This window comes from Bos indicus x Bos taurus, chromosome 29 (genome assembly GCF_003369695.1).
Source record: "Bos indicus x Bos taurus breed Angus x Brahman F1 hybrid chromosome 29, Bos_hybrid_MaternalHap_v2.0, whole genome shotgun sequence".
NCBI classification, from domain to species: domain Eukaryota; kingdom Metazoa; phylum Chordata; class Mammalia; order Artiodactyla; family Bovidae; genus Bos; species Bos indicus x Bos taurus.
Genome location: NC_040104.1, coordinates 9,779,508 through 9,790,872, shown reverse-complemented (window position 1 = coordinate 9,790,872; position 11,365 = coordinate 9,779,508).

Genomic DNA, 11,365 nt, shown 5'->3' with positions numbered 1-11,365 from the left:
GCAGGGTACATCCAGGCAGGAAATGTTACCTGTGTCTGCCCCTGAGGGCTCAGGGCTGTCACCCCCAGGGCTTCTGGGGCAGTCAGGGCTCCCCTATCTGCGTCTCAGACCCTGGGGAACACTCACCGCCCTTCCATCCCCATGCTCATTGGATGGGCTTTTCTTCAGATCAACTGTTTCCCTTTAAAGACAAATTGCAGTCCCTAGGGTTCTGTTTTTTTTCTTTTTTCCTCTGCATATGATTTTAATTGGGCTTCCCTGGTGGCTCAGACAGTAAAAAATCTGCCCATAATGCGGGAGGCGTGGGTTCGATACCTGGGTTGGGACGATCCCCTGGAGGGGGGCATGCTAATTCACTCCAGTCTTCTTGCCTGGAGACCCCCATGGACAGAGGAGCCCGGTGGGCTACAGTCCATGGGGTTGCAAAGAGTCGGACACAATTGACTGACTAAAATAATTATATAGAAAATCATCTGTTTCTTGCAAAAACTATAGAAAATAAAACAAGCCAAAATGCCCAGTATCACCGAGAGCCAGCCCTGTGGGTGATCTGATGTATCTTCTTCCAGCTCTTTCCTCATCAGAGACCCTGATCCAAGCTCCCATTTTCTAGTATTCAACATGAAGTTCATTTAACCCTCCTGGCAGCCCTGTTGCTGCTACTAGTCTAGCTTTATCCTAGGAAACGGAGGCACAGAGAGGTTAAGTAACTCGTTCCGGGTTCCCCAGCCAGGAAGTGGCAGGGCAGGGGCACTAAGCCCACTTGTGTCTCTTGGAGCCAACATTTCTGCAAAGTCTGCATCTCCTCAGCATGGCCGCCTAGCCTGGCCTTCAGCTTCACTCCTGCCTGCCTTTCGCTCTTGGGTTCTTCTTCCAGGGACCCTGGGAGCTATCCCTCCCATCTGCTCTGGGGGCTAAGGAGGGGCCCACCTAGGACTCTCTTTCTTGGTTGGGGAGGGGGCTTCTCATTCTCTTCCTTGGCCCCCTCGTCCACCAAGGCGGCATCCGACTCCTAGGGCTCAGGCTGGGCTCCGTCCCCTGAAGTTTCCTCCCCAACCAGCCTCCCGAAGGGCAAGGTCAGTGGGTAACCCGGGTCCAGCCCCTCCTCTCTGCTCTCCACCTGGACCCAGCAGTAATTGATGTTCTTAGAGTGGCCGGAGGCAGGGCAAGATCCGGAGTCATCAAAGGAAGATTAAATTATGCTCCGAGGCAGCCAAGGGGTTGTTTTAGGAAGGTTTTTCGACTGTGAAGCTTGCAGAGAACTGGGCCTCCAACCTGAGCCCCCACCCTGAGCCCCCCTGTTCCGGGCATTCTGCCTCCGTGAGATTTTCCAGTTCCTAATTGGGCCTGGGTTATCCGTTTGTTCCTCTCTTCGCGGAATGTTGTTTAAAGGGGCCCAGTGATGTCCCACTGTGACTGTTGGAGCTGACCCAGAGCATGGCCCAGTCAGGGGCAATGCCCCCGGCCCCCTAGGATGTGCTTGGATTCTTGAAGCTGAACTGAGAGGTTGTGTTCATGCACTTGCTGTACAACCTTGGGCAAAGCACCTCCCTCTGGGCCTCTTGTTTCTCTTCATTAATTGAGTGGCTTAAAACACACACACACCCACGGGTACACCAGAAACCTTTTACTCAAACAATATATCGGGTTCATAAGATCAACATATAAAGCAGATCCTAAAGGGGGTGGTCGGGCTAAAGTGGTGAAAGGGGTGGAGAGAAGCCCCCTCTACAGTTCAGCCCCCCAGCCCATCCTTCCTTTTGGCCTTCTCTGTCCCAGACCATCCCTGCCTGACGCAGCTTCATTATATCAGAGGATCCATCACTTCTTACATGCTGTGATCCTAAATTCAATATGCTGAAATTAACTTTTTTTTAAAAAGAAATGATGCATTTGGGAAATCTTACATATTAGCTGCATTTTTAAAAAAAATGCATTTTTAATTTGGGGCATGGGAATCGATTTTCTTCTTTCCTTCCTCCCTTTCTTCCTTCCCCCTTCTTTCTTTTTTTCCTCTTTCTTCCATTCATCTTTGTCTAAACTTTTTCAGAGCCTCTAAGCTGAACTAGGCTCAGTAGGTTTTCCTCTTCTTTTCAGGGAAAGCAGCTGACATGCTTTGCCCTGGAAGGGCACAAGGAATCATCTAGCTCCACGTCCTCATCTTATATAAGGGAGACTGAAGTTCAGTGCGGGAAGGAAGACAGATCTCACTCCCAGGGTCCTTTGCAGCTCCATACAGCACAGTCTTTAAATCTTCAATTCGTGGAGGCAAAGGAGGGGCTATGATAAGTGAAACAGGGAAAGCTTACTTCCTTGGAAGGGGCGTCTGGTTGTTCTGGCCAATTACAGAGGCCACACTGAACTTTCTGTGGACGGTCCAAACTCCTACCCACACATTTGTTCATTTCTCTGTCCATCCTTTCTTTCTTCCAGCCGTCGATCTTTCCTTCCATCCATCCAATGTGTCTCTTGCTTTGTGTGTATGAGATCCTGTACTTGGAGCTATGGTGCCCGATGAAACTTCCCGTCAGCTTGTCAGAGAAGACAGCATCCCAGAAACAATTACAGCACAAAGGAGGCTGACCTCAGTGCCACCGAGAGGTCCACACTGTTCCAGTGGTCTTAGGAGATGGAGAAGATGACCGAGGGATCGGGTGGGGGTGTGCTGTCCATAGACGGTGGTGTTTACACAGGCAGAAGTGGGGAGGGGGTTACACACCCAGCAGTGTGAATTCAGGGCATGGTGGGAAAATGGGAGGTACACTGGATGAAGCAGCATGGAAGGACGCTCTCTTCCTACCCAAGATGGTGGTTGTGGTCACATCGCTGTCTCCGGGGTGCTTGTGATCCCTGGATATCCCTTCTCTTTCTGTAGGTGGGAGAGGAAGCTCCCGAGGCTGGGGCTTGCTGACTGAGTCATGCTCAGTGGTGCCTAAGCTCACCTTGTACAGAATCTGGGTCTCTCGCCCCCTATCAAGGTTCCATCAAAGCTGGGCTGGTCATTCGTACCTTCCTGGTGTCTCTGTGCCTGGCTGCTGCCTGTTCACCACCTCCTCATGGGTTCAAGGCAGAAGGTATAGCATGTGTGGGGCCCGGTCCCATGGTTCAGTCTACAGCCCCAGGTAGGGGATTGGGAGGGGTTCAGTAAACTCCCAAGGGCCAGGAGCTGTTCCTTCGTGGTGGCCATGTTGGAGCCCTGAGCCTTCATCCCTGTTTGGGACTCCAGGTTCTGCCCCTGATCTTGGGTGGCTCCAAAAGAACGTGGCCTGAATGGAGTGGTTTCAGGCTGGGCCTGGGCAAGGGCTCGTCCTCTGCCCTCAAACCTTAACCAACCACTACCCCCGCCTCCACAGGCTGATTCTAAAATTTCCTTCACAGGAAGAAAGCATTCAGGGAAGAGGAGTCCCAAAGGCCTGAATCTGAATCTTGACTCCACCACTTGCTAGTTGGTTGGCCTTGGGCCAGTGATATTTCCCGTTTAAGCCTCAGTTTCCCCACCTGTAAAATGGGGGTTAATATCTACATTATGAGATGAGATGGTTGGATAACATCACCGATTCCATGGACATGAACTTGGGCAAACTCCGGGAGATAGTGAGGGATCGGAGGCCTGGCATGCTGCATTTCACGGGGTCACAAAGAGTTGGACGTGACTCAGTGGCTGAACAACAATGACGGCTCCACGACCTATGTTATACGATTGTTGGGTTTGTTTTTAATTGGAGGGAGACTGTTGGGATTTTAAATAACGTTTATAAGACCCTGAACACAGTACCAAGCACATAGTACTTAATTTGAGGGCCACCCCTGAGGGACCAGCAAGACTGAGGAATCCCAGGAGGACGAGAAGGTTGCTGGGAGAAGGGAGGACAGAGGCGTGCCCTTTGGCCGGTGGTCACAGGCTGGAAGGGTTTCAGCCGGGTGGGTGGACCTCTTGAGGCTGTCCTTGGGCACCTGGAGTCTAACGGAGCCCAGCCAGTCACGCTGAGCCCACGATGCCAGGCAGGCTGGGCCTCAGCTGTCACCCCAAGTGAGAAAGGGAGAGGACACAGGATCATTCCGGGACCCAGGAGGACTGAGGAGTTTTTCCCAGCAGCTGGAGTCCTGGTAGCCCCGGCGAGATCCGGAGTGACTCCCTCGCCCTCTCTGCCCTCGACCCCGCAGCGCTAAAGGCACAGCAAGGAGAGTCGCCCCCTGCTGGTGGACCTCGGGAACTGCTTCTCTCGCCTTGACCGAACTGCGGAGTTTTGGAACCTTTCCGCCACTTGAACCCAGAACCCGGCACAGAGAACCGATTTGTGTGGACCCGAGAAGCCCCACAGACCGGACAACCGCCGTAAGGAGGCTTGAGGGAGGGGACCTCGGTCTGACTCGCTGTAACTGCAGGCTGATGAGACAGATGCTACGGTCCCCATGTCCCCTGAACGATTTTCTGCTCATCAAGTCTCTTAAACCAGGGTTGGCCGACTCAGATGCCCACGAGGGCAGTGATGTGAACGAGTGGGGTGGGCTAGATGTCGGCAGCCCTGAGCTCCGGTCCTCAGCGAAGTGCAGAGCGCATGTCCAGTCACCAGGGCCGCTCAGCACCAGCTGGCGTTGCCATGGGGATATGCAGGCTCGGGGTTGCCAGATCCTCAGATATTTTAAAAATAGCTTGAAATCTGGACTTCTGTGCGAAAATTTCCAATTGTGTAGGCGACCCCTCCTCCCACCTTCTGGAATCCCTTTGTCTTTTCTGCTTCTACCACCCATATCAGCCGCAAACTCCATCAAGTGATGCCTTGGAGAAGAAGGTAGGATTTCCTTGGGTTTGTTCTCACACCTCCTCCTTGCTGGCCCTCGGGATTGGGTGAGCAGGGCCTTCTGGAGTTTGTTCATTTGACAAACGTTTACCTAGAGCCAGCTTTGGGCTGGGTCTTGTGCAGAAAGGTGTTGAAGATGAGAAGAAATGAAGATGACACAGAGCATCACAGATCCACATTCCGGGGGCAGGGCTCACAGACCCCTGGAGGGAGAGTGGAGGCATCCATGGAGCCCATGCCAGGGTTCTGGCACCCTGAGGACAACAGCCCACAGGCTTGCCAGCTGAGCCTCACATCAGAGCCACGTGGTTCCCTCTTTGTAATTACCCATTGTGGGTGGGCTGGGTACCATACTGCACTCATTCTCTTTCAGCGTCTCTTGTTTTTGGCTGTACCATGCAGGAACATTTTTCCTGACCAGGGATTATAATCCGTGGCTCCAGCAGGGGAAACGCAAGAGTCCTAACCACTGGGCTGCCAGGAAAGGCCTTCTTTCAGCAAGTTTATACTCGCTGTCCCCAAGGCTAGCTCCTCCCTAGCTCCTCAAGTGTCACCTCCTTGAGGCCTTCCAGGACCATGTTGCCTGAAGTAGCATCCTTAACTCTACTGACACCTGCTCTGCCTGGCTTTATGCTCTTTGTAGCATTTATCACTGCCTGAGTCATGGGCTGGCTTATTATTTATCTCTCCTGACCCCAAACGTGAGGCCAGGAGGGCAGGGCCTGACTCAGACATATTTTCTGCTGACTGGGCTTACGGTAGGAGCTCACTGAGTTCTGGTTCAGAAGATGCATTCTGTCCACGAGTCCCCAGTCTCTTTTCAGGAAGCAGTCTTAGCAGAGGTCATGTGCAGGTCTGGATCCCTCTTGCTGGGCCTCAGTCTCCTCGTCTACAAAATGGGCACAATGATAATGTTTCCTACCATCCGGGCTACTGAGGAGGGTGGGTGCCTGCATTGCTGTGATGTGGTAAGCCCAAACGAACCTTGTCACAGGGCATGGTGCCCCCTGGTCCTGCTGGGAGCTTGGAGCCCATCTCAAACCTCCCCTCCCCCATGGTGCAGTACTTTACTGTGCCCGCCTTCTTTCCTGCCCACAAACCTCACACAGGCCTGCTCTGCAGTTGGTCTCCCTCAATTTGGCAGAAGAGCTGAGCAAAAAAAAAAAAAAAAAAATGGTCTGAGCCTCCTGGAGCAGACGGTGAGGGAGAAGAGAAACCACAGAGGCAAGAGGGGGTGCTCAGAGCCTGAGAAACCCCAGCTCAACTGCCCTCTCCTGGTCTTGGGCTTCAGGTCTCCCTCTTGGGGATGGACATGGTAAAACAGAGCTTTACCAGGATGCAGACAAGGGCTAGATACAGCGGGGCTCCTGCATGTAGGTGACTTGGCAACGAGGACTGGTTTGATGGCAAAGACGCCAACAGCCAGATACACAGCTGCTTGGACAGGGGAGTGAACCTAGGGCTGGGGGTGGAGGGAGGAGAAGGGTCAGGGGGCTTCCAGCTGAGTGCATTTATATCTGCTGAGCCCACAGGGTGCAGAATCATGGATAGCTGTCCCTCTGGAGTAGAGGGACATTGGTGGCTCACCCCAGGGCTCTGACCTCATCTTAGTTTCATCACTGTTGTGGATGAAATTTAGAGAGGTTTATCAGGTTTGTAGAGAACCTAAAGCTGGGAGAGAGGGTATCTACAAAGGAGGACAGAACCAGAATCTAAAGTGACTGGAGGAATGAATGCTGAGCCTGCTGCTTTCCAGATATGCCACTTCAGACAAGTCACAAAAACCTTTTTGAACTCGGTTTCCCCATCTGCAAAATGGGACAATGCCACCTGCATTGCTGTGAGGGTCAATGAGACCAGCTACGTGCACCCCCAAGCCCAGGCACTGGCACGCAGCAGGCCCCTGATAGCTGGTGGCAGCTGCTGTGATTAATGATAGTGTGAGCTCCTCAAGGACAGGGGATCTGTCTTTCTGTGCTGTATCCTCAGTGCCTGGTATGGCGTGGGCACCGAACAAATGTTTGTCAGATGAATGAGCAAGATGAAATCTGACGGGGATAAATGTCAGTTCTTGGACTCAGATCCAAAGACCCAGCTGCACATGGACGCAGTGAAGGGTGGAGGGGGGGTGGTGGCGGAGAAAAGGCTTAGCAACCAACAGCACATGGGAGAAAAGTTGAGGGGTTTAAGCCGATGGAAATTTTGGTTAACATGAGCTGGCTGCCTAGATCAGCCCGGGGAAACTTGGGTGGTATTATTAGAGGCCTAACGCCCAGAAAGAGGGAGGCCATGGTGGTCAGCCAACCTCAACAAGATCAAGTGGGAATGAGGCCTCCAACCACACTGAGAGGTAGTTGAAGGAGCCAGGGCACTGAGCTTGGAGAGAGAAGTCCACCAGGCCCACGTGGCAGCAGGTGTTCAGACCTCTCCACCTCCACTGGCTCTGGACAAGCAGTGACTCTTAGGCTCAGTTTTCTCATCTGTAAACGGTGCAAGCCACAGGCTGGTGCCCACTGGGCCCCTGGAGAACAGCTGGACTGGGAACCCGAGCCTCTCCGGACTCAGAGCCTCGCCTGCCTCACTGGGCTCCTCTGTCGGTGGTTCCTGCTGGAGGGCGGCTGGCTGGGAAGCTGCACGTGGCCTGCGTCTGTCTCCTTTTGCAGGTTGGACGAAGAATGGCAGGGGCGACACCTCCCACCCCGACCTCCTCTCTTTCCTCCATCTGAGGCCGATCCTATAGTTGAATCGCTTTCTCCGCAGCCAGCTTCCCTCTCCTCCGCATTTTTCTGGGTGTGGGATGTGCCTGCAAGAAGCGGAGCTCCATCCAACCTGCTTTTCCCGCAACAAACAGCCAAGTGCCCGCGCAGCGGCGCCGCCTGGGAGGTTTTGTGTGCGCCCTCTGGTGTCCGCTGGTGGCATTGCGCTGAACTCAGCGCCAAGCACAATGGGGTTGGAATCAGACACCTTGATAGAAATCCTGGCCCTCCACCCACAGATGAATGGTTAAACACAGTGTGATGTACACACCAGATAGAATATTACTCAACCTTAAAAAGGAGGAAATTCTGATACATGTTACAATGTTTGAAAACATTGTACTGGGAATATTTCCTGGGACTCCTGCTTTCTCTGCTGAAAGTGCAAGTTCCATTCTTGATGGGGGAACTAAGATCCCACGAGCCCAGTGGTATGGTCAAATAGAAAAAAAGTTGTACTAAGTGAGAGGAAAGGGCAAAAGGTGGGTTGATACTCAGCATTCAAAAAGCTAAGATCATGGCATCCAGTTCCATCACTTCATGGCAAATAGAAGGAGAAAAAGTGGAAGCAGTGACAGATTTTATTTTCTTGGGCTCCAAAATCACTGAAGACGGTGACTGCAGCCATGAAATTAAAAGATGCTTGCTCCTTGGAAGGAAAGCTATGACAAACCTAGACAGCGTATTAGAAAGCAGAGACATCTCTTTGCAGACAAAGGTCTGTATAGTCAAAGCTATGGTTTTTCCAGTAGTCATGTACAGACGTGACAGTTGGACCATAAAGAAGGCTGGGCACCAAAGAATTGATGCTTTCGAATTGTGGTGCTGGAGAAGACTCTTGAGAGTCGCTTGGACAGCAAGGAGATCCAACCAGTCAATCCTAAAGGAAATAAGTCCTGAATATTCATTGGAAGGACTGTTGCTGAAGGTGAAGCTCAAAAACTTTGGCCACCTGATGCGAAGAGCTGACTCATTGGAAAAAACTCAGATGCTGGGAAAGGTTGAAGGCAAAAGGAGAAGGGGGTGGCAGAGGATGGGATGGTTAGATAGCATCACTGACTCAAAGGACACGAATTTGAGCAAACTCTAAGAGATAGTGGGAAAAAAAAAAAAAGAGATAGTGGAGGACAGAGGAGCATGGTGTGCTGCAGTCCATGGGGTCACAAAGAGTTGGACACAACTTAGGAACTGAACAACAACAAAACAAGTGAAATAAGCCAGACAAAAAAGAACACAAAAGATTCCACTTACAGGAAGTACTTAGAGGAGAAAATTCATAGAGCCAGAAAGAAGACCTCTATTATGGGCTACCAGGGGCTGGGGTAGGGGGACAGGGGAGCTATTGTTGAATGGACACAGAGCTTCTGTTTGAGATAAAACGTTCTTGAAATGAATAGTGATGGTCATATAACATTGTGAATGTACTTAATGCCACTGAATTGCACATTTAAAAATGGTTAAAATGGTAAGTTTTATGTTATGTATATTTTATCACAGTTAAAAAAGTACCCTCCATCCCCTCCTCCTCCCCTGCCAAAAAAAAGAAAAAAAAAATTCTGGACCTGCCACTTAAAGAAAGCTTGACCTTGGTCAAGTCACTTAAACTTCTCCGAGCCTCAGTTTCCCCATTTTAGAATGGGGGCAATAATGCCTGCCTCTGGGTACCATCTGGTCCAAGCCACCATTCTCTCTTGGCTGGAGGATTGCAAACAGCTTCCTCGATGGCTTCTGGGCTTCACCCTTAGCTCTCCCCTTAAGTATTTTTCACCTGAACAGCCAGAGTATCTAAAACTGTAAGTCCAATCAAGTCATTCTCCTGCTTACGATTGTCTCCAAATTGCTCCCCTTGGCTAAGAGACCGGCCCTGACCACTTCTCTCTCCATACTTTCCATACCTTCTTCTCCCCACACTGTCACTCCCTGCTCCTTTGCGCTCCCAGGCCCTTGGCCTTGCTCTTTACTCTGCCTTGAACCTCATTTTCCCGACTGTCTGGTGTTGCTACTTAGGCTCTCAGCTCAAAAGTCACTTTTTCTTCCTGAGAGCCTGACTTCTTACCACCCTGATGTTGCCTTGCCTCCTGGTCTTACCCTCATCACCTCTATCCTGTTTTATTTTTCTCTTCATAGCACCTGCCACTGTCTGAAATGGTCTTATCTTCTTCATGTAACTGTTTTTTTTTTTTTTTTCATGTAACTCTACAATACAAGCAGGAACCAGCTTAATTTTTCTTCCACCACCATCCTAGCACTAGCTCTGTTTCATCTCTCTTCCCCCTCCTTGAAAGCATTTCAACTAAATAGAGCTTTACCAGTTTCTTTCAGGTAATAGACCCATTTCAATTTCAGGCTTTAAAAAGTCAGATTGTTTAGGAGATGTACATTGAATGATCTTGGAGTGACGTGTCGTGATGTCTGAGGCTTGCTTTCAAAGGGTTCAGTCAAACCATGTCATACAACACACAGCATAATGTCAGCGATTTTTGAATCCAAGTGGTGAATGCATGGGCTTATTGCTCTATTCTTCTGGCTTTTCTGTGAGTTTGAGAATTCCTACCAAAAATTGGTTTAAAAAGAAACTGGTTTTGCCAAGTTAAAAAACAAGCCAACGGTGACCAGGGTTCAGCAGGGCAGGGGACTGGATTCACAAATCAGTTCATGGCAGGGACTTCCTTGGCGGTCTAGGGGGTTAAGTAAGACTCGCCCTTCCAATACAGGGGCCTCGGGTTTGATCCCTGGTCAGAGAACTAAGATACCATGCTCTGTGTGGCAAAAAAAAAAAAAAAAATCATGGCAAAGATAGAGAACAGACTTGTGGTCAAGGGAGAGGGATGGACTGGGAGTTTGGGGTTGGTTGATGCAAGCCGTTACATTTAGAATGGATAAACAACACGGTCTTAATGTGTGACACAGGGAACTATACTCAACATCCCGTGACAGACCATAATGGAAAAGAATATAAAAACAATGTAAATGCATGTATGACTGAGTCAGATTGCCATAGACCAGAAATTGGCACAGCACTGTAAATCAACTATGAACGTGAAAGTTTTAGTTGCTCAGGTGTGTCCAACTTCTTGCTACCCCAGGGACTACAGACCACCAGGCTCCTCTGTCCATGGAATTCTCCAGGCAAGAATACTGGAGTGGGTTGCCATTTCCTTCTCCAGGGGATCTTCCCAACCCAGGGATTGAACCCAGGTCTCCTGCATTGCAGGCAGATTCTTTGCCATCTGAGCCACCAAGGAAGAACTATCAGATCAGATCAGTCGCTCAGTGGTGCCCGACTCTTTGCGACCCCATGAATCGCAGCACACCAGGCCTCCCTGTCCATCACCAACTCCCGGAGTTCACTCAGACTCACATCCATCGAGTCAGTGATGCCATGGGGATGACAGAGGAAGAACTATACTTAAGTAAAAAAAAAAAAAAAATTAAAGTTCATGGCAAAGAAGCCAGATCGGCTCAGGTCCCTGGTCCTGCCTGGACTCAGCCTCACCCCCTGCTCCTCCCACCCCATCAGAACCGGCCAGACCTGGTCTTAATTTTTGCTGAGTTGAGTCAGCTCAACCTGGAAGGTTAACCTGGAAAGGAAGATGGTCCAGAAAGCAAAGGCTAAGCAGAGAGTGGGTGAGAGCACATGTGCATACCCGTTTGTGCACACGTGTAATGTGTGCAGGCATGTGTGTGTGCCTGGTGCTCGTGCAGACGTGTGCCCATGTGTGCATATGTCCTGCCGTTGTGTCTGTGGTGGCTAGTTTGCAGGGACTGAGGCAGGGCTGGGCAGAGGAGGTGGTTTGAGGGGTAGTG